Source organism: Musca domestica, unplaced genomic scaffold (assembly GCF_030504385.1).
Source record: "Musca domestica strain aabys unplaced genomic scaffold, Musca_domestica.polishedcontigs.V.1.1 31, whole genome shotgun sequence".
Lineage (NCBI taxonomy): Eukaryota > Metazoa > Arthropoda > Insecta > Diptera > Muscidae > Musca > Musca domestica.
In genome coordinates this window covers 8,461,330-8,483,985 of record NW_026712309.1, presented here as the reverse complement: position 1 = coordinate 8,483,985, position 22,656 = coordinate 8,461,330, and the positions used below count along the sequence as shown (strand labels likewise).

The 22,656-nt window shown below is 33.5% G+C and overlaps 1 long non-coding RNA gene across 3 annotated transcripts; it reads right to left on the bottom strand.

Moving 5' to 3' along the window:
- Positions 1-569: 569 nt before the first annotated feature.
- On the bottom strand, positions 570-3,413 carry LOC109613779 (uncharacterized). 3 transcript variants are annotated; one of them, XR_002195184.2, is made up of 5 exons: positions 3,272-3,401; positions 2,874-3,189; positions 1,085-1,258; positions 833-987; positions 571-779 (listed from the first exon to the last, which is right to left on the bottom strand). It is a non-coding gene; the product is annotated as an uncharacterized LOC109613779 (long non-coding RNA). The 3 variants fall into 3 exon arrangements; XR_002195185.2 differs by lacking the exon at positions 2,874-3,189 and having other exon boundaries at positions 570-779; positions 3,272-3,413; XR_002195183.2 differs by lacking the exon at positions 3,272-3,401 and having other exon boundaries at positions 2,874-3,262.
- Positions 3,414-22,656: the final 19,243 nt, after the last annotated feature.

Sequence of the window (22,656 nt, the reverse complement as noted above, 5' to 3'; positions counted from 1 at the left end):
ATCATGGAGGTACGTTTTTTATCATCTTAAATTTTAAAAATTAGAGTCTGATTTAAAATTACTGTTTAGGATATTGGGTATTTTTGTGAACCTTCCACATCTGCTGAACGTAACGAAAATTCAAAAATAAAAGACAACATTTTAAAAGAAGAGGAAAAATTAATTTTTTAAAGTGGTAAAAGCAAGATATGGGAGATTTTTGGAAGAATTGATGGAAAAGGTTGCGACATGCAAAATTTGTAATAGTGTTTGAAAATACGTTAACAGTCCCAACATACCAAATTGACTTGAGAATAATATTTTAACAAGCTTACAAACATAAGCCTTAAGCTTGAGAAAATCTTGAGAATGTATTGAGAAATGCTTGTTTAACAATTATAGAATAATCGAAACGGAACCCTTATTTATAAGCTGATTCTTGTAATTGCAGAATAAGCTTACGAAAGTAATATTATATTAAGCTTGCTAGTGCAATTGTAGAATAAGCTTACAAAACTAATATTTTCGTAAGCTTATGTATTTATAAAAAATCGTACATATTTTTCAAAACTTATTACTTCATTTTTATTAATTTAGTTGTGTTTTAAATTAAGATAATTAGTACAACTAATTTTAGTGAAAGTTATAATATAATTGTTTTTTTTTTTTTTTAAATTTAGATTTTATTTTTTTGTTTTTGTATTCGTTTCGCAGCTTTATACGATTTTTAGCGAATTGAAAGAAAGTGCGCGTGTCTTTAATGAATGTGTCCTCCGTGTAGCCCAATGATAGAGTTGCATCTATGAAATATAGAAATTAAGAGTTTTTTCGGATACTATTGTTAAATAGATACACTTCGTATTGCTTTTGTTGTACTAAAATTGCGAACACTTCTCTTTGTCTCCGTTCGTTTCCAGCGGAGTCGTTCTCCCAATTCATCTGTTATTATTTTTTCCAGCAATTCTTTACGAAATTTGGTGCCTTGGCAACAAGTTTCAGTTCGCTTTCCTGAAATTAAGGAAAACATAGTGATATTATTATTTTTGTTTTAATTGGTATTTTTGAACTAAATCATTTCCTGAAAAAATTTTCGAATGAAACTTACAAAAGAAATAAATGCTTTGTTTATTTCTTGGAGTCCTTTTTCGAATTCGAGAAACTATATCCAATATCCTTGAATGGAACGGATGGCATTGCTCCTGCAACTCCTTACGCAAGCTTTGCACTTCGCTTGTTAGCCTAATGAACATAGGCTGAATTGCACTTATTACTTGGTTAGCTATATATAAAATTAAAATAACATTTTATCATATTTATGAAGAAATTTTAAATCATGATTTGTTATTAGGGTATGGTAATTTTCATTTATTGGCGGGGCTCCCATGTTAACATTTTTCTGGCTAAAGAATAGTTTTGTGAAGTCTTCAGGCATTGTGAATTAGCGGAAGAAAGACAGTTTTGCTGTTTTGAGAGAAAGAAACCATTTTAACAAACTCATGTAAAATGAGAATGATAAATCCGTTGTCTCCCATATATTGAATAGAGAGGAATTAAGTGGATAGAAAAATAATGGTTCCAAAAACAATACTTTTGATCCAAACACTTTCTGCGTTCCTGTTGTTCCAATTGATGAAACTTTAAAAACATGTTGTCCAACGCTATAATAGTTGTTAGGCGCAAAAATTGATAAGTATATGTTTTCATTCTGAACAAAAGTATTTGAACTTCTTTCCACTTTTGCATGTTCTTCAGAATGTGAACTGTTTATACTTTGTTAAAACCAATCGATTATATAACTGCACGGATTCGTGGTTTTTCTTTTTAAGAAGTCGTTTTAATTTTCCTAATTTGTTTTCAAACTTAAAGGCCCTTATATTTTCTAGCGATCCATATAATATAGCATCACTTGCTAGATGTGTAAGACAGTGGAAGTTGTATGTTACTGTAGCTTCATTTTAATTCACTGGGACATTCATTACAAAATTGGTTAGCAGAGCTTGTGCGCACTCATTGCATGTTTTACATTTGCTTTCATCTAATAATATGCGCAAAGCCAAGCTTAGTTGCATACAATGAGTATAACGATTTTCATCCAATATATTTTTTAATATAAAAGGTCCAGTATATAGAAGGAATTGCCGAAATTCTATGGCCTTGTACGCTCAAATTCCTTTAAACCTCGTGGTGCTCTACAAAATTCCCTCGGAGTTTGACTTTTAAGCTTCTGCAGCTGATCATAAAACACTTCGATTTGTACTGGAGATAGCGAAAACGAACAATTTCTTTCCGGATCCAAGACTTCATTAATGACTTTACTACTCCAAGACAAACTACGTGCATGTAATCTAATGGAAAGGCTTGAACTATGTCTATTGGGAACTGTTCTATTGCCATTTGGGTGTTTGTGTTATGATGATTTGCACAGTGACGTGTTCTGAAATTTTCATCTGTTCGAAAATTACTATTTCCTTGTGTAAACACCATGCGCTTCCGAACGTATTTCCCAGTTTGTGTGCATTGTGGCAGGAATTATAACTATGGCTTTTTATACCCAAAACTAGGGATCTTGCTGGTGAATCGCATATAAATGACCGGCATCTAACTTTATAACTTTTGCCTTTGAATGAGAAATTTGAACTCATAACTTTATTAAGTTCTTTAACGAATGGTGTTAGGAACTCGTTGACGTCTTTTGGCTTACTGTTTCCAGAAAAAACACCGATTGTATAAACAGGATTTGTACCGTTTACGTTTAGGCCAAACTTGCGCCAATGAACTTTTTGAAATTGGAAGACCGTCAATATTAAAATTTAATTCAATAGTGTCGCAATCGTATTTAGCGTTTGAAAAAAAATCGGTCAAGCAGTCCTCCAGTCCATAGTGCACATATTCACCTCCTGCAATTGACACAACTGGAGCATCTCTTGGGTTTTTTTTTAATGATCTGGCATCTTTTGGTAGGCTTGGTATCATCCTCCTTATAATTGTTAAAAGTTCATTCAATGCAGAGTTCGAAATTAAATGTTTCACACTCCACTTAGCTAACTCATCTTGAATATTAAGTTTTTCAATTGTAGAAATAATTGGAGCTTCGTCGCTTTCATGTTCACTCTCACTTTCATTTTCACATTGCACAGGAACTGGATCGCTATTTATTACACTAGTTTCCAAACGTTCTTTTGATACATTTTTTTTTTGTGTTAATTATCACTAAAAAGAAGAATTTCAACGACAACTTTTGCTTGTCTTCTAACATTTTTTTTATACTTATAAGGCATTTTTAAAATATTACCAATTAATTTTTACAAAACACAGCGAATAACTTTTTTTTTACATTAAAATTAATCAATAAATGCAAAACAAATTGTTTTCATCAAATAAATTTGTCTACAAATACAATGCCTACTCAATACGAAATGATTGTGTGTTCAAAAAATGTTCAGACAGACTTGCGAAACCTTTGTACAAATAAGCATTTCTAAAGTAATGTTAAAAATTTGTTGTGATATTTCTTTTTAATAATGTTATTCTCAAGTTGTGTTGTAATTTGATTTGGTACTTCTAACCTTGTGAAGTATAAATGTTTTGAGAATTTTAAGGAGACTTTAGAAAACAAACCCAAAATTGATGTAGATAATGACACAAAAAAGGAAGTAATCTGAATAATTGAATGGAATAATTACTGAATGGACCATAACAAATTGCCTATCATTCAAGATGATCAAAGACGATGGGTCAAAAAAATTAACCGAACTTTTGCTAGCGATTGGTGCTAAATATGGATCAAATGTGGATGTAGATAAGCTTTTACCTCACTCAATTACAATATCTAGGAATATCGACAAACTATATAATATCACCTACTATTCCATTAAAGCAGAAATACAAGAAGTGGGTGCCAAAGTATATGGCCTTCGTTCGGACCTTTGGACTGACAGTTATCTGCCATATTTAGCATTAACTATATATTTCATAATAAATTAAAAGTTTATTGCTAGCATTTAAATCCATGGATATGGAGCCTTCCACTAGTAAGTATCCCCATATTCCTAATATGATTTACATTGTCTTCACATGATTCGTCATAAAGTGAATGCTACCTTAAGACAGGTCGGCTGTAGTCTTGATTGAGCAATCATTGTCACAGACAGAGGTTTTAATATGGTAGCTGCATTTAGATCAAATCCTGGTACAATAAGGAGGTAGAACAGCTTCGTAAAACTACAAAAATACAGCCCTGAGGCTATGACCGCTTCCTGTTAGACTCATTCAAAATTATTGTTTTCATTTTTTTCCTCATTTTTAAAATAAGTTAAATTGCGCGAAAAATGAATAAAATGTCTGGATTTTTCTCTCAAAAACTGTTCAATCTTCCAATTTAATGGCTATACTGTCTTCCAAACATTGGTTTTGAATTTTTTTTCTCATTTTTCAAAACAATTAATATGTACACAAAATTGGCAGAAGTCGGGCACACTTTGAAAAAAATTGTAATCAACTGTTAGCTTTACCTTACCTTTTTATTGTACCATTTGTCAAATGATCATATATATTGTATTAATCATTTAATACACAACATAGTCGAGAAATCCATCAATGAAAGCGATGACATAGAAGAGTTATGCACAAAGAGCATAAAGCTTGTGAAATACTTTAAAGTATCCGGTGCCAATGTAAAATTAAACACATCTCTGAAAAGTTTTAAAGCGAATATGTAAAATATAAAATGAGGATTTTGATTGCATAAAACGTTAAAAGAAAACTTAGGAAGTTGTTAGACGATGTAGTTATGAAGAACGCTAGCATTTTCCATAAAATTGCATTCTTTCTTTTTCCACCAACGAATAGTCTTTCGCAGTTTAGAAATAAACAAATAGCAGACATAAAGGTAAACTGCAAAAGAATTATGTAAGACTTTATAAACGATCTAGATTCGGATTAAACTGAACATTCAGAATCTCTTGCAAGAGATAAGGAGCTTCTGTTTTCAGGGTTTCTTCAGCCTTTAAATGCAACGAATAATGCAGACAAAGTACAAAACGTGCTAACTTTTTACGAAGTGGAATTTAATAAATTAAAATATTGGCAAGTATCCAGCAAGTAGCGCATCATCTGAAAGAATATTTTGTTATGTTAACCGTGTTTAATATAAAGGTCCGGCGCGAAAGCGCGGACTTAAAGATCGTCGTGATTCTAGTCGATCACAATTATCGCTTGTTCCGTTTTGTTCATATTTCATCTTTTTTTTTTTTGGCTGGTATGGTAGCGCCCGACCACAAACGTCAAACTGAATGCCGCCAAATACACATTAGGTTTCATTTTTAACAATCACTGGCAGCGACAAGATCTCAATTTTAATTTTGAGAAAACAAATTTGTAACAAGTGGAGCGGCGCATTTCTATGCAATAATTTTATTGCTTAGGACCTGCAAAACAATTCCAATTGGGAATTAATACGAAGGCCGAGCGGTAAATCGTATAATTAGAGGTGAGTTTGTGTAGCCGTGCAAGTGTTTGGAACAAAAGAAAAAAACCAAAGAATTTTCTTTGCAAATTTTCTAGATCTCTTTGGAACCTTCTGCGACTGTATGGGGCTGTACCATCGAACACGCGGTAAATGTACCGTTATCAACCAACGTGCTGCATCTCAATAGGAATTTCTCCCTTTGTGTGCTAATTATTGTTTTTTTTTTTTTTTTTTTTTTTTTTGGTACAGTATATGGCAACCGAACCACACATCGTTTAGGAATTTTCTTGTGTTATACAATCCAATTGGCAATGCAATTTAACTGCATGCTATTTTATTGCACAGAACCATAGACCTTTTGGGATTTTAGTGCATACGTCACTATAACCCCCACGGAGAATAGCCCTCAGGATTTTAGCCAGTGAATATCACCAACACCCAGCGAAGAGAGCATCAATAAATTTCATAATGGTCAGCAATACCACACAGTCATCTCTGTTCCAAAATGTCACCGTCCATCAGAAGCACTTTCAACGTCTTTCGCCATCACCACATAGCCATAACCATCTCAACCATTATCCATCTGAGTACGTCACCATAGTTTCATCATAGGCAAACCAACCCATAGCAAATGTGTTATCACGGATGTGGATCGGCAGTAAAAATAGTATCGAAGTAAGCAAGGTGAAATATAACAGCAGCGCAGTAAGTAACCAGATCCGTGTTACGCCAAGCCGTGAACCATAAGAATTAAGCCCACCGAGTATAGTCAGAACCGTGTCCAAGTACAGTACGACTGCTTAAGCGTTCACACACGTGTCCTAGGTTCTTATATCTCCCGGTCACATGTCCAGAGGTATTGGTTAGCCGATATGAGAAAATTAGTTTTTGGTCGTGAAATCAAGAATTATTACCGTCTTTGTTAATAAGTGATATAAATGTTTTCCGATAGTGCAGACATACACACGTGCAACATACCCTACGACACCTTCCTGGTTTCAGATAACTTTTAACGGTACATCAAGCCATGTGGCCTCCTTCTAATTTTTAATGAAAAAGGAACCAGGAACCAATCGAACCGGATATTCCAGCCCTCTTGGACGCTTGTGGAATCCATCAATTATACAGTCCATTACACCTGCATTACAAGGTACGTATAGTGCAGTGATTTTAAGTGAGCTCGCGTTATTAAATTGTCGCGACAATAACAAAACATTCGGTTTTGTTCAGGTCCAAAGGTCGTTTTACAACGTCACATCTTTCTTTTGTCTTTTGTTTCCCGCCAATCGTCGGCTTCTAATTTGGATGCTTGCATTCGGCAGCATTGTTATTGTTACATTTATTCTTTTCTCTTGTTGTAACAACAGTTACATTTCAAATCGCAAACAGCAACAACACTGTTTAAACCCCCACCGCTGTTTGCTTGCTTTGTCGTCGTTCTCTGATCAGCACTAGTTGTTTGTGCTTTGTTAGATCAGTAAACGAACATAACAAACGAAGGAAGAATATTTTTCTTGATTCCTCTTTCTGTCGTGTCCGTTTAGGTTGAGTAGCTACACTACGTGGGTCGGTCACTTTTGTTAGTTACATTGTTTGTTATAGGACATTGGAAAGTTAAAACTAAAATAAAATAGTATAGTTAATTTTATTTTTTGTTGTTGTTTTGGAAATTTAAAAATTAATACAATCTATAGACGGTAATTCTGGCAAATTAAATAAATAAAAATAAAATAGTTATTTTATTTATTTTTGTGTTTTTCCCCAAATTGATTCAGTGTTTTTTGCGATAATTATGGCCTTCGCTCCTCTACAAAATTTCATAAGAGACTCAGACGCTTTGATAGAATTTGGTGCACAAATCGGTGCAGTAAAAGATGATGGTATAGATATTAGTTTTTTAGAGGAAAGGAAGAGCAAGTTAGAAAAACTACGGCAATCGGTAAATAAATCATTGCGTCTCTTAGAAAATTCGGAAAATGTAACAAAAGAACATCTGCATTTGGCAGAAAATAAACACATTGCTTCTTTAAACATTTATTCAAGCACTATGGCCACAATTAATAGAAAAATTATAAAAACTCGTTGTGTATTAAAAAATTTGATTAAAAACGCGGATAAAAGTCAAGAGCAATCGGCTCAATATCTTTTGGTTCCTGAATTGCAGGAAAACATTGCCGCAAGTATTTCTTCTGGTTGTGATATCGTTCACAATATGGCACTGCCCCCTATTGATATTGATATTTTTGAGGGAGATTTTTCTTCTTGGCCTTCCTTTCGGGATTTGTTTAGCGCCATTTATATAAATAACTCTCGCTTAAGTGATGTGCAGCGCCTGTATTACTTGCTGCAAAAGACTGCTGGTAATGCAAGGGAAATTGTTTCGCAGTTTCCTTTAACTAATCGTGGTTTTGCTTTCGCATGGGAAGCATTAAATGATGAATACAACAATATTCGATTATTGGTTCATCATCAACTAAAGTCGTTGCATAATCTTCCGATTCTTGAGAAAGAAACTGCAGTGGGTCTTAAGGAGATCCGACGGGGAATTAATAGTTGCATTTTTTCTATGTCGACCTATAACGTTCCCACAGATCAATGGGATCCGATACTTGTCTTTCTTTGCCTGCAACGCTTGCCGGAAGAAACGACAATGCTATGGGAACAAGGTATTAAAAACAAATCGGCTCTTTCTCCATGGAAAGATTTAGACACCTTCTTTCAGAAAGGATTAACACGCTCGTGTGTTTGGAAGGTTATAGAGAGAAATCCATTCCTTTGCAGGATTCAAATTCGCTTGACACCGCCAGAAAGTCCAAATCTAAATGTTCGTCTCCCCCTTCTATTGGAAAATCGTGTCGTCTTTGTCATAAGAATACCCATCGCCTTCAATTGTGCTCAACATTTATGGAATTATCTCCCGCAAAAAGGTTTGCATTCGTCAAGCGCCACGAAGATTGTATAAATTGTTTGGTAAAGGGACATAAACTAGTAAATTGTACTAGTAAAAATAGTTGTTGGAAATGTGGCCAACGTCATCACACGTTACTACATCGCGAGTCATTAAAACCGAATAGTTCGTTTCCGGTTCTGACTCCAAAAGCTCAGGCAAGCTCGTCAAAATCGTTGTTGTCAGCTGCAGCCCCAGTTTTTCGTCCCTCAAAATATACATCCTCCACATCGGTTGGAGTCGAAAATCCAAAATCTAAATTTGTTCTTTCGAAATCGCTGCTCAAAATGTCAAAGAGAAACCTAATTAAATTCATAAAAACAAATTTATCGAATGGAAATCACAAAAAGAAATTAAAATGTGTAAACAATTTTGTAAGACGACCTCCGCATGAAATCGGCCTAGCGAATATCCTTTCGGGAAAAACGTAGCTCGATTGAAGTCCGAATCTGTAACTGCAGGTTCATCTGCGGCTTCAAAGTATTACATATCGTGTATTAACATAGCTTGATTGAAGTCCAAATCTGTTACTGCAGATTCAGCTGCGGCTTCATATTATCGTTGTAGCGGAAATGGATCCCGAATCTGTTACTGCAGATTAATTTGCGTTTCCATTCCCTACATTTTGTTCGAATAATAAGCTCACACTGCGCTATACAACTCGTACCTACTATTGGAATTAATTTAGATTAAGTTTATTTGTGTTGAAACATGCTTTGATGTTTCAAGGGGGTCGGCATGTTTAATTTAGAATTGCATTAAAGTTGGTTTTTATTGACCCCTGGTTTGGTCCTTAATTATTCGTTAAAATGTACGCGCTACGGTTTATTGCAACCTTGTGCTAGCGCCTTTGACATTTTAACGAGTAATTAGTTGTCACTTGTTTTGCCGCCTCCTTTAGACATCAGGTAGTATTTCGCTGTCTTTCGGACAGACAACACCCGCAATATCGTTTGCAAGCACATATCGTTGTGCATAGAAGGGCATATTGTTGCCAAAGGTAATATCGTTACCAATCAACTAAACTAGCAATAAATACTTGTATATATTAAGAAAAACCCTTGTGTTTTATTTCTTTTTATATTTCCCCCCTACGGTCCACTGCTCGACGCATTCGGCGTTTCACTCCCATCGGCGGAGCCCCTCTGAGCTAAACACCCGGTGCATTCCCAAAATTGTTACCCTTTTCCTTTATCATACTTATATGTCGTTATTACTCATTGAGACTAGATCCTATTTTGTACCCAATTGTGAATGTTTATCCCATTACGCCCCGTTAACATTTTTTTCGCAGTAGAATGAACTCGTTTCAGAAGGAAATTTCATTGTTGTTAAAATATAGTCAACCGATTGAGCTCGATAGGTGTGATATACAGCTGCGGTCAAAATAATAGTAGTAGGTATTGCAACAATGTTAAATAAGTAAAAAGGGCTTCAAATATTTATGAATGTTTTGAAATTTTATTTTTTTAACATCGTTAGTTTTATAACTTAAAGTTAAAATACAAGAAAAACATAAATTTAATTCAAGTTCACTATATAAACTTAAAAATATTTAATTTAATTCAAATATAGTCGGTCAAAATAATAGTAGTGTTATTGATTTAATGGATATTAATAACTAAAATAAATAATAGGTGGGCTATTTCATTTCAAAAGTTAGGCATTTAAGTCAGTATTTAGTGGCAAACCCTTTATTCGCAATTACAGCGGCACAGCGTCGAGGCATGGAGTTCACCAAATTTTGGCACCTTTCAACAGGAATTGACTCCCATGCATCCTTAACAACATCCCACAATGTGCTGTTACTTGTAGGTTTTCTTTGCGCAACCACGGCCTTTACATCACACCATAAATTCTCAATGGGATTGAGATCGGGAGACTGTGCTGGCCATTCCATTACCCTTATGTTGTTTTCTGCAAACCACTGTTTTGCAAGAAGGCTGGTGTGCTTTGGATCGTTGTCCTGTTGGAAAGTCCAAATCAAAGGCATTTCATCCTCAGCATATGGAAGCATTACTTCCTGTAATATTTTGACGTACAGGTGGCGATCCATGATATCTTTTATCCAGTATATTGGTCCAACTCCGTAGAAAGAAAAACATCCCCATATCATTACACTGGATCCTCCATGTTTTACAGTTTTTAACGTAAATTTTGGATTATATTCTGAATTAGGAGGCCATCTTACGTAAGCTCGTGAGCCTTTCCCGCCATATAGAACAATTTTTGACTCATCAGTCCACAAAATATTCCTCCATTTTTCAATGGGCCAATCCAGATGCTCCTTAGCAAATTTTAGTCGCTTATCTACATGCATTTTCTTCAACAACGGCACTTTTCGTGGGCTTCGCGCCGCCAAATTTGCATCTCGAAGACGTCTGCGAATAGTTTCAACGCTAGCTTCCACAGCACGTTTGTCTTTTATTTCGGTAGCAGCAGCAAAGGGGTTTTGTTTTGAATACCTTACTATTCGTGTAACACCTTTTTTTGATAATACTGGGGGACGGCCACGTGTTTCACTAGTGGGAGTGTATTTTATAGCATTGCGTACCATTGTCGGTGAGCAACCTATAATATTTTGCACTTCTTTATACGATTTACCCTCCGAAATCAGCTTTCTTATCAACAATCGTTTTTCTACGGTACAATGCACGCCACGCCCCATTTTTAAAAAAAATCTAAATAAAATATTTTTGAAAAATATACCTATTGTAATTAAAATAAATTATTTTTACCTGTAAACACTGAAAACTAGTAAAAAACTGTGTATGATAGAAAAAATCTGTGACTTCTGACAGCACTACTATTATATTGACTGCCAAAATCGTTGTTCTTTTTCATATTTTCATTATAACAACAACAACAACAATGGTATGCAAAAATAACGGTACATTTTATGTTGTTGTTACACGAGGCTATGAAGTGGAAAAAAGAAAAGAGGATCAGAGAAGCAAACACAGAATCTACAAAACAAAATAATATTCTTATAAAGCCACTACTATTATTTTGACCGCAACTGTAAGTTTAAAAGACTAGTAATCAGTGCAAACTAGACTACGAATCTTGGGATAAACATCCATATATCTGAAATACCATCGTATTAAAGAAATAGTATAGTTGTATATATTTTGATTTATCCGTTAAGGGAATGAGGGTAAATAATCGCCGAATTTTTATACACTTAAACAAAATTAGAGCTATAACTTGAACTTTGATTAACTATAAGACTTACGTGCTAGATTTTAGCGTATTAAAAAATGGTAAATAGTGAGGTTTAATGAACGTAAATATGTTCGAATAAGTTTCTTAAGGTAATGTAAATAGGGAGGATTAGCCAACATAAAGTTAGTGGGAGTTTTCATGATGAATGTAAACTCATAAGAGGATTTCTAGCAAATCTAAAGGGAGGGCGATTTAGAACCTAGACACCAACCCTAGATACCGACAACATAGAAACCCAAAACCAACAGCTATATTCCAATAAAAAAAATACTTGAATAATTTATTTTCTTTGTGATAAAAATAATTTTGTTAATGAACAAGTATGCCCCCTGAATGAAGACGGAACGAATTGAATTGGGTCGTATGTGCTTACCATCTGCTTTTTAATACGACAATAACAAAGTGCATAGTCGATTCATATGTAACAATTTTCATTTTCTAGGCACCTTCTTTAAGAAAAACGTTGCCTTATTGGTTCTAATCCCGTTTTTGTGGAGAACATAATGCTTTTACATTCCAATATGAAGTAAAATATGAACAGTACTTGTCTTTCCTTTTTATAGTTATTTTTGTTATTAATAAATTGATTGTTTTTGTTGTTTTTAGTTAATTGTTTTTTTTTATAAAAATTGAAATTCGTATGTCGATATTCCAATGCCATAAAATACTGAATATTCATGGTAAAATTAAGAAGGTAAAGTCATTCTAATAAGCATTCCCAGCTCTGCATTTTCTGTAATTTACCTTGACATATATAACAGGTTCCCATCTCAGATTTGTGTGTACACAAAGGATTTATCAATATAAATTTTGACAATGAAATGTTGTAAAATGAATAATTAAAAAAATGTAAACTTATGATTCCATGACATTACCTTCTTATTTCTACCATGTGAATTTTTTTGCCAGGTAAAGTTCTACAGTTAGTGGAGGACACCTGTACAGGGTTGTCCATATTCGACGGACCCAACTGGCAACGCCATAACTTTTGACAGAGATGTCACATCGCTTAATGACATACCGCGTTTGAAGCGTCAGTCCAAGCAGATTTTTACCATGAACCAATACACGCCACGCGAAATAGTTGAAATTTACATTCAACAGAAGAAGTCAATTGTGAAAACTCAACGTGCTTTTAAAACATTAAAAAATGTGAGAAGTGCGCCTTCTAAGAACACCATTAAGCGTTTATACGAAGAATTTTCGACTGGTAATGCTCTTTCTAATCCGAAGAGGCCATATAAAAGTCGACCAAGGCGATCGGCCGAGTATATCGCTGCCATACGAGCCATGTTGAGAGGTCCCCAAGAACATCCCAAAAACGCCGTTCTCAGCAGTTGGGCATGGCTCGGTCCACTTTACAACGGATTATTCGCATTGATTTGCATTTGTTCCCGTACAAAATTCAATTGACGCAAAGAATGTTGAATGCGGACAAGCCTCGTCGATTGGAATGGGCCCAAAGAGTCATGGGTCCGTCGAATATGGGCAACCCTGTATATGGGGACTATTAAAAAATCTGAATATATCTGGAGTAACATTTGCGAGCAATGTCTAGAATAGTGAACCAATATTGAATATTTTTGTCAGACAAATAATAATGTCGCCCATATCTTGTTTATATATAGAATATATACTTAATGAAGTGCTGCAAAAGAAATAGAAATTTAATAAATTCCGGATTATGGCACAAATAAAAAATAAGCAAGTAAGTGAATTAAGTAACAGTAATTAAATTAAATAACAGTAAATAAACAGAGTCGCACCATGCCATATTTTTACTGGCTAAAGTGATTGATTTACCTTTTCGTAAAAGAACAAAGGAACGTTGAAGAAACAGGAACAAATTGTGAGCAGAAAATCAACTAAGAACCAATTATGACATTTAATACATGTAGATGCATCTATGCCTGGGAACATTGATATGTCAAACAAGTAGATTTTCATGTTTTCTTACACGACACAAATCGGTGGTTGTTATGATATGCATTTTTCAAATTTCTTTACAAATTTCAATAATTTTCTTTGTCCCTGCATCGGTGTCGCAATGCTGTGTCGATGCGTGTACCTGTATTCATGGTACAATAAGGATTTAGAACAGCTTCGTAAAACTAGAGAAATACAGCCCTGAGGCTATGCTCGCTTCCTATCAGAATTACTCAAAATTATATGCAACAAATTGTTTTCATTTATTTGATATTATTTGTTTATTTTTAAAATGAGTTGAACAGCGTGAAAGATGAATGAAATGTCTGAATGTTCTCTCAAAAATATGATCCTAAGTGTTCAATCTCTCAATTCCATGGCCAATCTGGTTAATATCACTAATGTGGGCACCGCAATTTAAGTTTCTTCGAATCATTGATGTTGAAAATATTTTGTTTTTATTTTTCAAAACAACAAATATATACACAAAATTGGCAGAAGTCGGGCACACTTAGAAAAAAAAATTTAATCAGCTGGTAGCTCTACCTTACTTTTTTATTGTACCATGCCTGTATTGTTCTACAATGCCTTAAAGTCGGGAATATATAAAGCGCTTATCTGGCTTTTACATGGCACATGAAATGGCACAACTACAAAGGTAATCTTATGTAATCATATGATTACATTTTTTTATTTGATTTCCATAAATTGTCAAATTAAATTTTCGTAACTCTTCCTTAAATATTAGCGTACAGCTGCAAAGAGTTTGCCATTTTTACGCCTTTTAAGATGAGAATACATAAAATGTTTTTTTTTTTTTTTTTTTGACTGGCTTAAGCCATCGGCTGAGTTCAAGTAAGAATATAAGTGTGATCTTGTACAGAACGCTATGACAAAAGCTAAAGGTGTGCTCGGCAAAAGTAAGGGTGCAAATACATAAAGCGGCTGTTTTTTTCGTAGATGAACAAATGTGTTTTAGGTTGATTTAGTTCGTTTTTGGCCATAGTATTGCAAATGAGTATTTAGCAAATGAGTCTACCTCTACTACTTTGCCATTATTGTTTAGTTTTAACAAATGAATATATATTTTTTTGGAGCTAAAGCTAAATGCGGAATTGAAATCACTTTCGTTCCTTTGAAATGCCTGTATTTTAACGATATTATGAAAATTTAAGATAATAGTTGTTGTAAAAGCTATACACAACTAATTTAACGATAATGTACCCTTTTTGACGAAATTTTGGAAAGATAAATGAAAAATGTGATAAGTGTGAAGTATTTTGTGACACCTGAAGAATGTATTTGTTTTTATACTCTTCACCATTCTATGGAAAGTATATTAACTTTGTCGTTCCGTTTGTAAATCCACGAAATATTCTTGATAGACCCTACATATTTTGGATAAGTCGATTTACCGATATCCGCCTGTCTGTTGTAATCACGCTCTAAAGAATTGAGATAGAAGGCTAAAATTCTGAACACATGTGTATTTAGCCAGTAGGCAATATAACGGTTTTAAGTTAAAGGGTATTTTTCTATGAAATTTTTTAAAAAAAATTTTCAAGTTCCTTCCATATGGTGGAGGGTATGAAAATTTCGGCCCGGCTGAACTTAGCTTATTTTTTACTAGTTATTTTTGTCGTTATTTCTTGCTTAATTTATATATTTCTGAATTTTTTCTGCATTATATTTTAGTTAAAGTATTTTGTATGCATAGGATTTGAATAGTTATGCACAGAAGTGTTCTCCTGATTTTGCAGTCGCATTACAGTTCACAATTAAAGACCAATCGACAAGGAATTTCGCACGAGGTTAGAGTTTAGATGTGAAATTGTTTTGAATAACTGTCAGCACGAAAAAGGGGGTAAATATTAGACAAATGTCACCTGTTAAAAACTAAGGGCAACGAAACATTTCATGCAAAATATCTTCAGAATTCCAAACGTGTGGTGAAAACAGAGAGTATGTAATAAAATAATTTAAAATCTAATCTAAAATAAGTAAGCAATGGGCACAGTCGTTTGGGACCGGTCATATGATGCTCTACAACACTAAAATATACTGGAAAACCTCATTAGGTGCAAATCCACATTGAACAATTTCATGAAATAATGTCATACAGTCCTGCAAAACGTTACCTTTGTCCGGAGTTTCGTGGCATTTGGCCTATATATACGTCTTCCGTCAAACTAACGGATTTTCAAAAATAATAATAATAAATAAATAAAATTTAGAAGATCTAATCATACTCTATATGGGTTTTTTTTTTAAATATATTCGTCAACGAAATCAGCATCAATGTAAATCTCAAAGGTTATTTTGGCATTTTTCATACAAAAATTGAGGTCCGCTTTTAAATGTACATAGGAATCTTTACGGAAGTTTTTAATGACAACTAGTTGATGTTTGCCAAACTATGTTACCATTCATACCTTACTTTCGACGTACCTAAATTTCGACGTACCTAAATTTCGACGTAGCGCATACAACATTCAACTTCCCCACTATGGTGGGTAAAAATTTATAAGTTTCAATACTCTCCCAATTGTTATATTTTCGAATTACAAACATTTACCTTTTTTGTATTATATATTGCTACTAGCTAACTATGGACCGCGTTCTGGCCGATAGTATTAGCGTGTAATGCATATTTTTAAGAACCTAATATAAGTTGTAAATGGTTATGTTGGCTTGCAACTATCAATCTATTCTAAATTTTGTGGTTTATTATTGTATTCGTTTCAACTTATTTATTTAGAGTGCACAATACATATTTATGGTGAATGAAGGACATATTGCATATACGCTTGTATATATGTTTTCAATTTGTTGGGGTTTTCGTCGTCAGAATCGATAATAATTTCTAAATTGAATTTAACTATCATAAATAAGGTGTCATCGGTTTAAAAAATTATGGACTCCATAAAGTATGTTAAAGAGTACAAATTTTTGTCGATTAAATTATGTCTGTGAGCCTCTCCGTTCTCCATTTGCAATTACGATAGAGCTCACCAAATTTAACATGAGTCTTTCAGACTTAGCACATATTATTCGTAGGATTACTACTTTATGATTTATTTACTATTCATCAGTACCTCTTTATATTCGTTATATCATCGTATTTAATTAAATTTTCAAACCTCAATTAGTATTATAAAGATCTTGGCAATATTCTTCGTTTGTGTATGTGGCCGTTCGTCTAACGCCATGTTTACGTTAGAAGTTTTTGTAGGGTTAACCTATTTTGAGGGGATTTATTTGAAGTAAAAGTAATGGATATGACAATTTAAATCCAAATCCAGTGGGTTAACCCTCATATATATAAACGTACTATAAATCACAATAAAGGCGAAATATTTAGGTTAACCTTTGAACATTTATACAATACTAGCTGACCCGGACCGCGTTGCTGGCAAGTAGCATTAGTGTATAATGCATACTTTTAGGAACCTAATATAAGATGTAAAGTTAAGTTTTCTCTTTGAAAAAACCTAAACTTTGATATAAATGTTGACTTACAACCATGATATGGGAACATTGATATGTCAACACTTTTAAAGTTTTTTGTTTTTTCAAATTTGGTATTTGATGTTCGTAATAACAGCCTATGACACAAAATTGTCTGTGTAGGCCCACGTCTTCGTATAGCCCCTCTATAACGATACCTCCCGATATTGGGTATTTTGATGATTTTAGCGACATTATTCACCGGAATTGTTTCAAATTTGGTATTCGAAGTTCGTAATGGATACTACAGCCTACGACAGAAAATTGTTTATTCAGGTCCACGTATTCGTTTACCAACCCCCATATAAAGATATCTCCAGATATGCGGTATTTTAATTATTTTAACGACATTATTCACCGGAATTGTTTCAAATTTGGTATTTTTAGTTCGTATCGGATACTGCACCCTACGTCTTCGTATAGCCACCATATAACGGTACCTCCCGATATTCGGTATTTTCATGATTTTAGCGACATTATTCAACGCAATTATTTCAAATTTAGTATTTGAGGTTCATAATGGATAATACAGCCTAAGACAGAAAATTTTCTATTCAGGTCCACGTATTCGTATAGCCCCCATATAACGGTAACTCCAGATATGCGTTATTTTAATGATTTCAGCGACATTATTAGCCGGAATTGTTTCAAATTTGGTATTTGTAGTTTGTAATGGATACTACAGCCTATGACAGAAAATTGTCTGTGCAGGTCCACGTCTTCGTATAGCCACCATTTAGCGGTACCTCCCGATATATATTTTGATGATTTTAGCTACATTATTCACCGGAATTATTTCAATTTTGGACGTAGGATAGTAGGGTAGTACGAACATTTAAAAAAATATCCAAATCGGTCCAGCCGTTCTGAACTGATTCAATTACAAACGAACAACAACTGATTTATATATATATATAGATTGGTTAGTAGGCCTGGTCAGTTCCTCGGCCCCCAAATAAATACTTAGTGTTGTATGGAAAATCAACAGTATCTCGTGTGATAGTTTTCATACCGATATTTTCATTATTTTACAAATATAAGGATTTTAGATAAATCAAGTGGAAGTAGGCGTGGTCAATATTTTTTTCTTTAAATCTCAGCTGATTCTATTACCGACGAACAACAATAGACTTTTATATGTATAGATTAAAAAAAAACCTTCAACTTGTTGGCTGATTTTTTTACCGCAAATGTTTGATGGTCCTTACGAAGTTTGCCAATATAATGTTGTATTATTTTGAAATTCGATTCCATTAATTTGTTTTTCATTTTTTCCCGATTTTATAATTTTTGCAATGAGATTGCCTTTTTCGATTTTTTTTTAGTGTTTTAAAAAGTAATTAAAATTTTGATTTTTTGGTTCATAGCCTATTATCTTCTGAAATGATATTATTCGTATAATTCCACTTTCCCAATAAATATATAAAATCCATAAATAACTGTTTTGTCCTTTGTCCCTTTATACTCCCCAAAAGACTACATATATTCGAATTAAAAAAAAAACTACAAATGTACATTCGAAAATAGCAAGTCAAAATGGAAAAAAATTATGCAATATAAAATATTACTATTGTACATTTCAAAAGTCAAAATGAAAATTTTAAAATTTCACATTTTTACGCAATTTTTTTGGATATTATCCTTTTCTGTCAAGAGACCATTTAGAATTTGTCTGAATCGTTAAAATCAGATAAGCGGTTCTTGAAGCATAAGCGTAGTAACTAACACAACTTTCTTTTATACATATTGATATATTTAGATTAAAAAGTAGGCGCGGTTAGTTCCTCAGCTCCCAAATAAATACTTAGGGTTGGATGGGAGGACAACAGTACCACGTATAATAATTTTCAAACCGATATCTTCAATATTTTGAAAAAAACAAGGATTTTAGATAAATAAAAATAGTGGGCGTGGTCAATATTCAATCACAGATCTGACTTATGTAGGCGGCACAATTTTGATTATAAGTAATGAATCCATTATAATTACTCCAGTTTTGATTTTAAGTAATGACTTGATTATGAGTAATGACTCCATGACTAAATATAAATTAATATTCATGGCAAAAATTATAATTACCGTCGGTTTTAGATGTTTTGAATAGCCTGATCTTATTTTTCAGAACATCTATAATAGCCCAATGTGAAAATTCAGCTCAATTTTTGGTATTGTAAAAAGCATTCAAATGAGCTATAATTTAAAATTTGTGTTTCCGACGTTTAAAATCCCGAACTGCGTGGTATTAAGTTTTGTCCACCTCATACTTGAAGGCAGAATGTTGTCAGAATAGCCAAAAAAAATACTCTTTTGCTCCGATTACCGTAATTGTTTGTCATTTAAATTGTGCGATGGAGATCCAATAAAGTTACTTTATAATTTCGTATTTTGTTGTTTCTGCCACAATTTCCGACTGAATGAGTCCCAGATTGACATTTCGGAGTTTATTTCATATAGACGTACATACCAAATCTACATTCCCAACCAATATTCTCTTGGGGGTTACAAATTAAATAGAATACCAAATTTTCTTTTCTGACCACACATTGGTTGGGAAAGTGGACTTGGGATATACTAATGTGGGGACTATACTTAAATAAATTCCTATGTGGATAATTATTTGTAAGATTATTTTCTACCCCAGGTAGGCTCAAGACTAAGATGCGCACTTTTCCGAAAAATAAACATTTTATAAGAAGAGGTTTTCTTCCCCCTTAGAAACAAAGATGTCAAATAAGAGCCAAAAAATGAAAAAAGTGGCCAAGACCCCGAAAATACCTTAAATCATATGATGGTGATACCAAAACGTGATAATTTTTTGCAAAGATGGTTTCTTCTTAAATTATCAACATAAGCTAAAATTAGTACGAAAAATATGGTTAAAATGTAGAATATACTTGAAATCGGGTTGTTCCGTTATCAGGGGTTATGATCCATATTATGACCTGCCAAAGCGATTTAAGGTATCTTGAATGTTTAGGTAGAATTTCTATTTTGCGTTCTATATAGTCCGTATTTGGCTGATTGCAGTCCCAATGTATTTTGCATTTTGTGTTTTCATTTGACAATTTATTGTCATATGAAAGAAGCAGGTCCACTTTTTGAAATTAACCCCATAACGCTTCTTCGGTCATTTTTGTTTGTTTAAATGTGTTCGCATCTTCCAGCTGAAGCACGATGTAGGTCCTGGAGTAGAAGGCATTTAACATCGTATTGCGCTCTCATTTCATTTTTATATTATTCATTCAGAATTCAAACCAATAAAAAAATGTACACTTCAATATAGAAAAAAGAAAAAGAATCTTCAACTGGTTCGCTGATTTTTTTGCGGCAAATTTTTAAAGGTGATTACTAAGTTTGTCGGTAGAATGTACTATTATTTTGAAATTCGATTCCATTGAAAAATTGTCGATTTTTCCCGATTCTAGAATTTTCGTAAAAAGCGACAACGGATAAAATTGTTATTTATAGATTTTATGTATTTTTTGGGTATTACGAACAAATACATAAAATCTATTAATAACAGTTTTATCCGTTGTGGCTTTATATTACCCAAAAAAAACCTACACATCACATTAGAATTCAAAAAAAAAAAAAAACACTACAAATGTACATTCGAAAATAGTAAGTCAAAATGGAAAAAAATATGCAATATAAAACATTACTATTGTACATTTTGAAAGTCAAAATGAAAATGTTCAAATTTCACATTTTTACGCGATTTTTTTGGATTTTATTCTTTTCTGCCAAGAGGCAATTCCGAATTTGTCTAAATCGTTAAAATCAGACCTGCGGTCTTTATGTTATAAGAGTAGTAACTAACACAACTTTCTTTTACATACAAAGAGATAGATTTAAAAGTAGGCGCGTTCCTCAGCCCCTAAATAAGTACTTAGGGTTGGATGGAAAGCCAACAGCATCTCGTGTAATAATTCTCAAACCGATATCTTCACTATTTTGGCAAATATAAAGATTTCAGATAAATCGTAATAGTGGGCGTAAAAGGAGGCGTGGTCAATATTTTTTTCTTCAAAAACCTAACTCGGGATATGACGAACGTTTGTACAAAAAATTATGCAAATCGGTCCAGCCGTTTTCAACTAATTCCGTTACCAACAAACAACAAATGATTTTTATATATTTTATATTCCTAGTAAGTTAGAATATATACGTTTCGTTTAGGTATAATAATACCGCTAAACATTCGTCCTTTTGTATGTTTTTGTTATAATTTCTAACGAATTAACTGTAATTTGACATTTAAAGTTTTCAGTATTGTGAAATCAATGCCGGCAATAACTGTTTACTATTTCATTTACTATTGTTCCCCATTATGCATAGCCCCAATTTAAAAGTACGTTGAGATGTTAAATGTTTAGATGCTTTGGGAAGTATTTTTTAATCAAAATTGTAAAATTTCTCAAATGCACTCTGAAACAATTCTATAGAAAATTCCTTTTTAAAATAGAAAATTCAATAATAATCAAATGAAAATTTGAGTCAAATCAGCCAAGCGGTTTTCAACTGATGTGTTACTATATATTTTTTTTAATTGTATACATACAAATTTAAAGAAGTTTGTGTGGCCAGTTCCTCTGACCCCAAACAGATACCTAGGATACTATGGAACAAATATCTTCATTATTTTGGCAAATATTAGGATTTTAGGTATATCGACAAATGGGCGTAAATGTGCATAAAAGCCAAACTCGGAGTAGGGCGAAAATTTAAAAACAAATTAAAATCCGTCCAGCCGTCCTTAGCTGATTCGATTACCAACGAACAACAATTGATTTTTATACCCTCCACCATTCTATGGAGGGTGTATTAACTTTGTCATTCCTCGAAATATTCATAATAGACCCCACAAAGTATATATATTCTGGATCAGCGAAAAATTGTAAGAAGATCATTCGAACGAAGTCAGATAGAAGGCTAAAATTTTGCATACATGCATAGTTTACCAGTAGGCAGGTCAAGTTCGTAAATAGGCCACGTTTTCGTATAGCCCCCATATAACGATACCTCCCGATATTCGGTATTTTCATGATTTTAGCGACATTAATTACCTGAATTATTTATAATTTCGTATTTCAGCCTATGACAAAAAATGTGTATGCAGGTCCAAATCTTCTTATAGCCCCCATATAACTGTACCTCCCGATATAAGTATTTTGATGATTTCAGCAACATTATTCACCGGAATCGTTTCAAATTTCGTACTGGAAGATCCTAATGGGTACTACAACCTATGGCAAAAAAAAAAAATGTATACAGGTTCAGATCTTCGTAAAGCCACCATATAACAATACCTCCCGATATTCTTTATTTTAATTATTTACCGGAATTATTTAAAATTTCATATTTGAAGTTCGTAATGGGTATTACAACCTATGACAAACTTTTTGTATACCGGTCCAAGTCTTCGTATAGCTCCGTATAACGGTACCTCCCGTTATTCACCGGCATCGTTTCAAATATCGTACTGGAAGATACCAATGGGTACTACAGCCTATGACTTCTTAAGCACGTCCACGTCTTCACATAGTCCTTATGTAGCGGTTTTTCAAGTTCCTTCCAAATGGTGGAGGGTGTTAAAAGTTCGGTC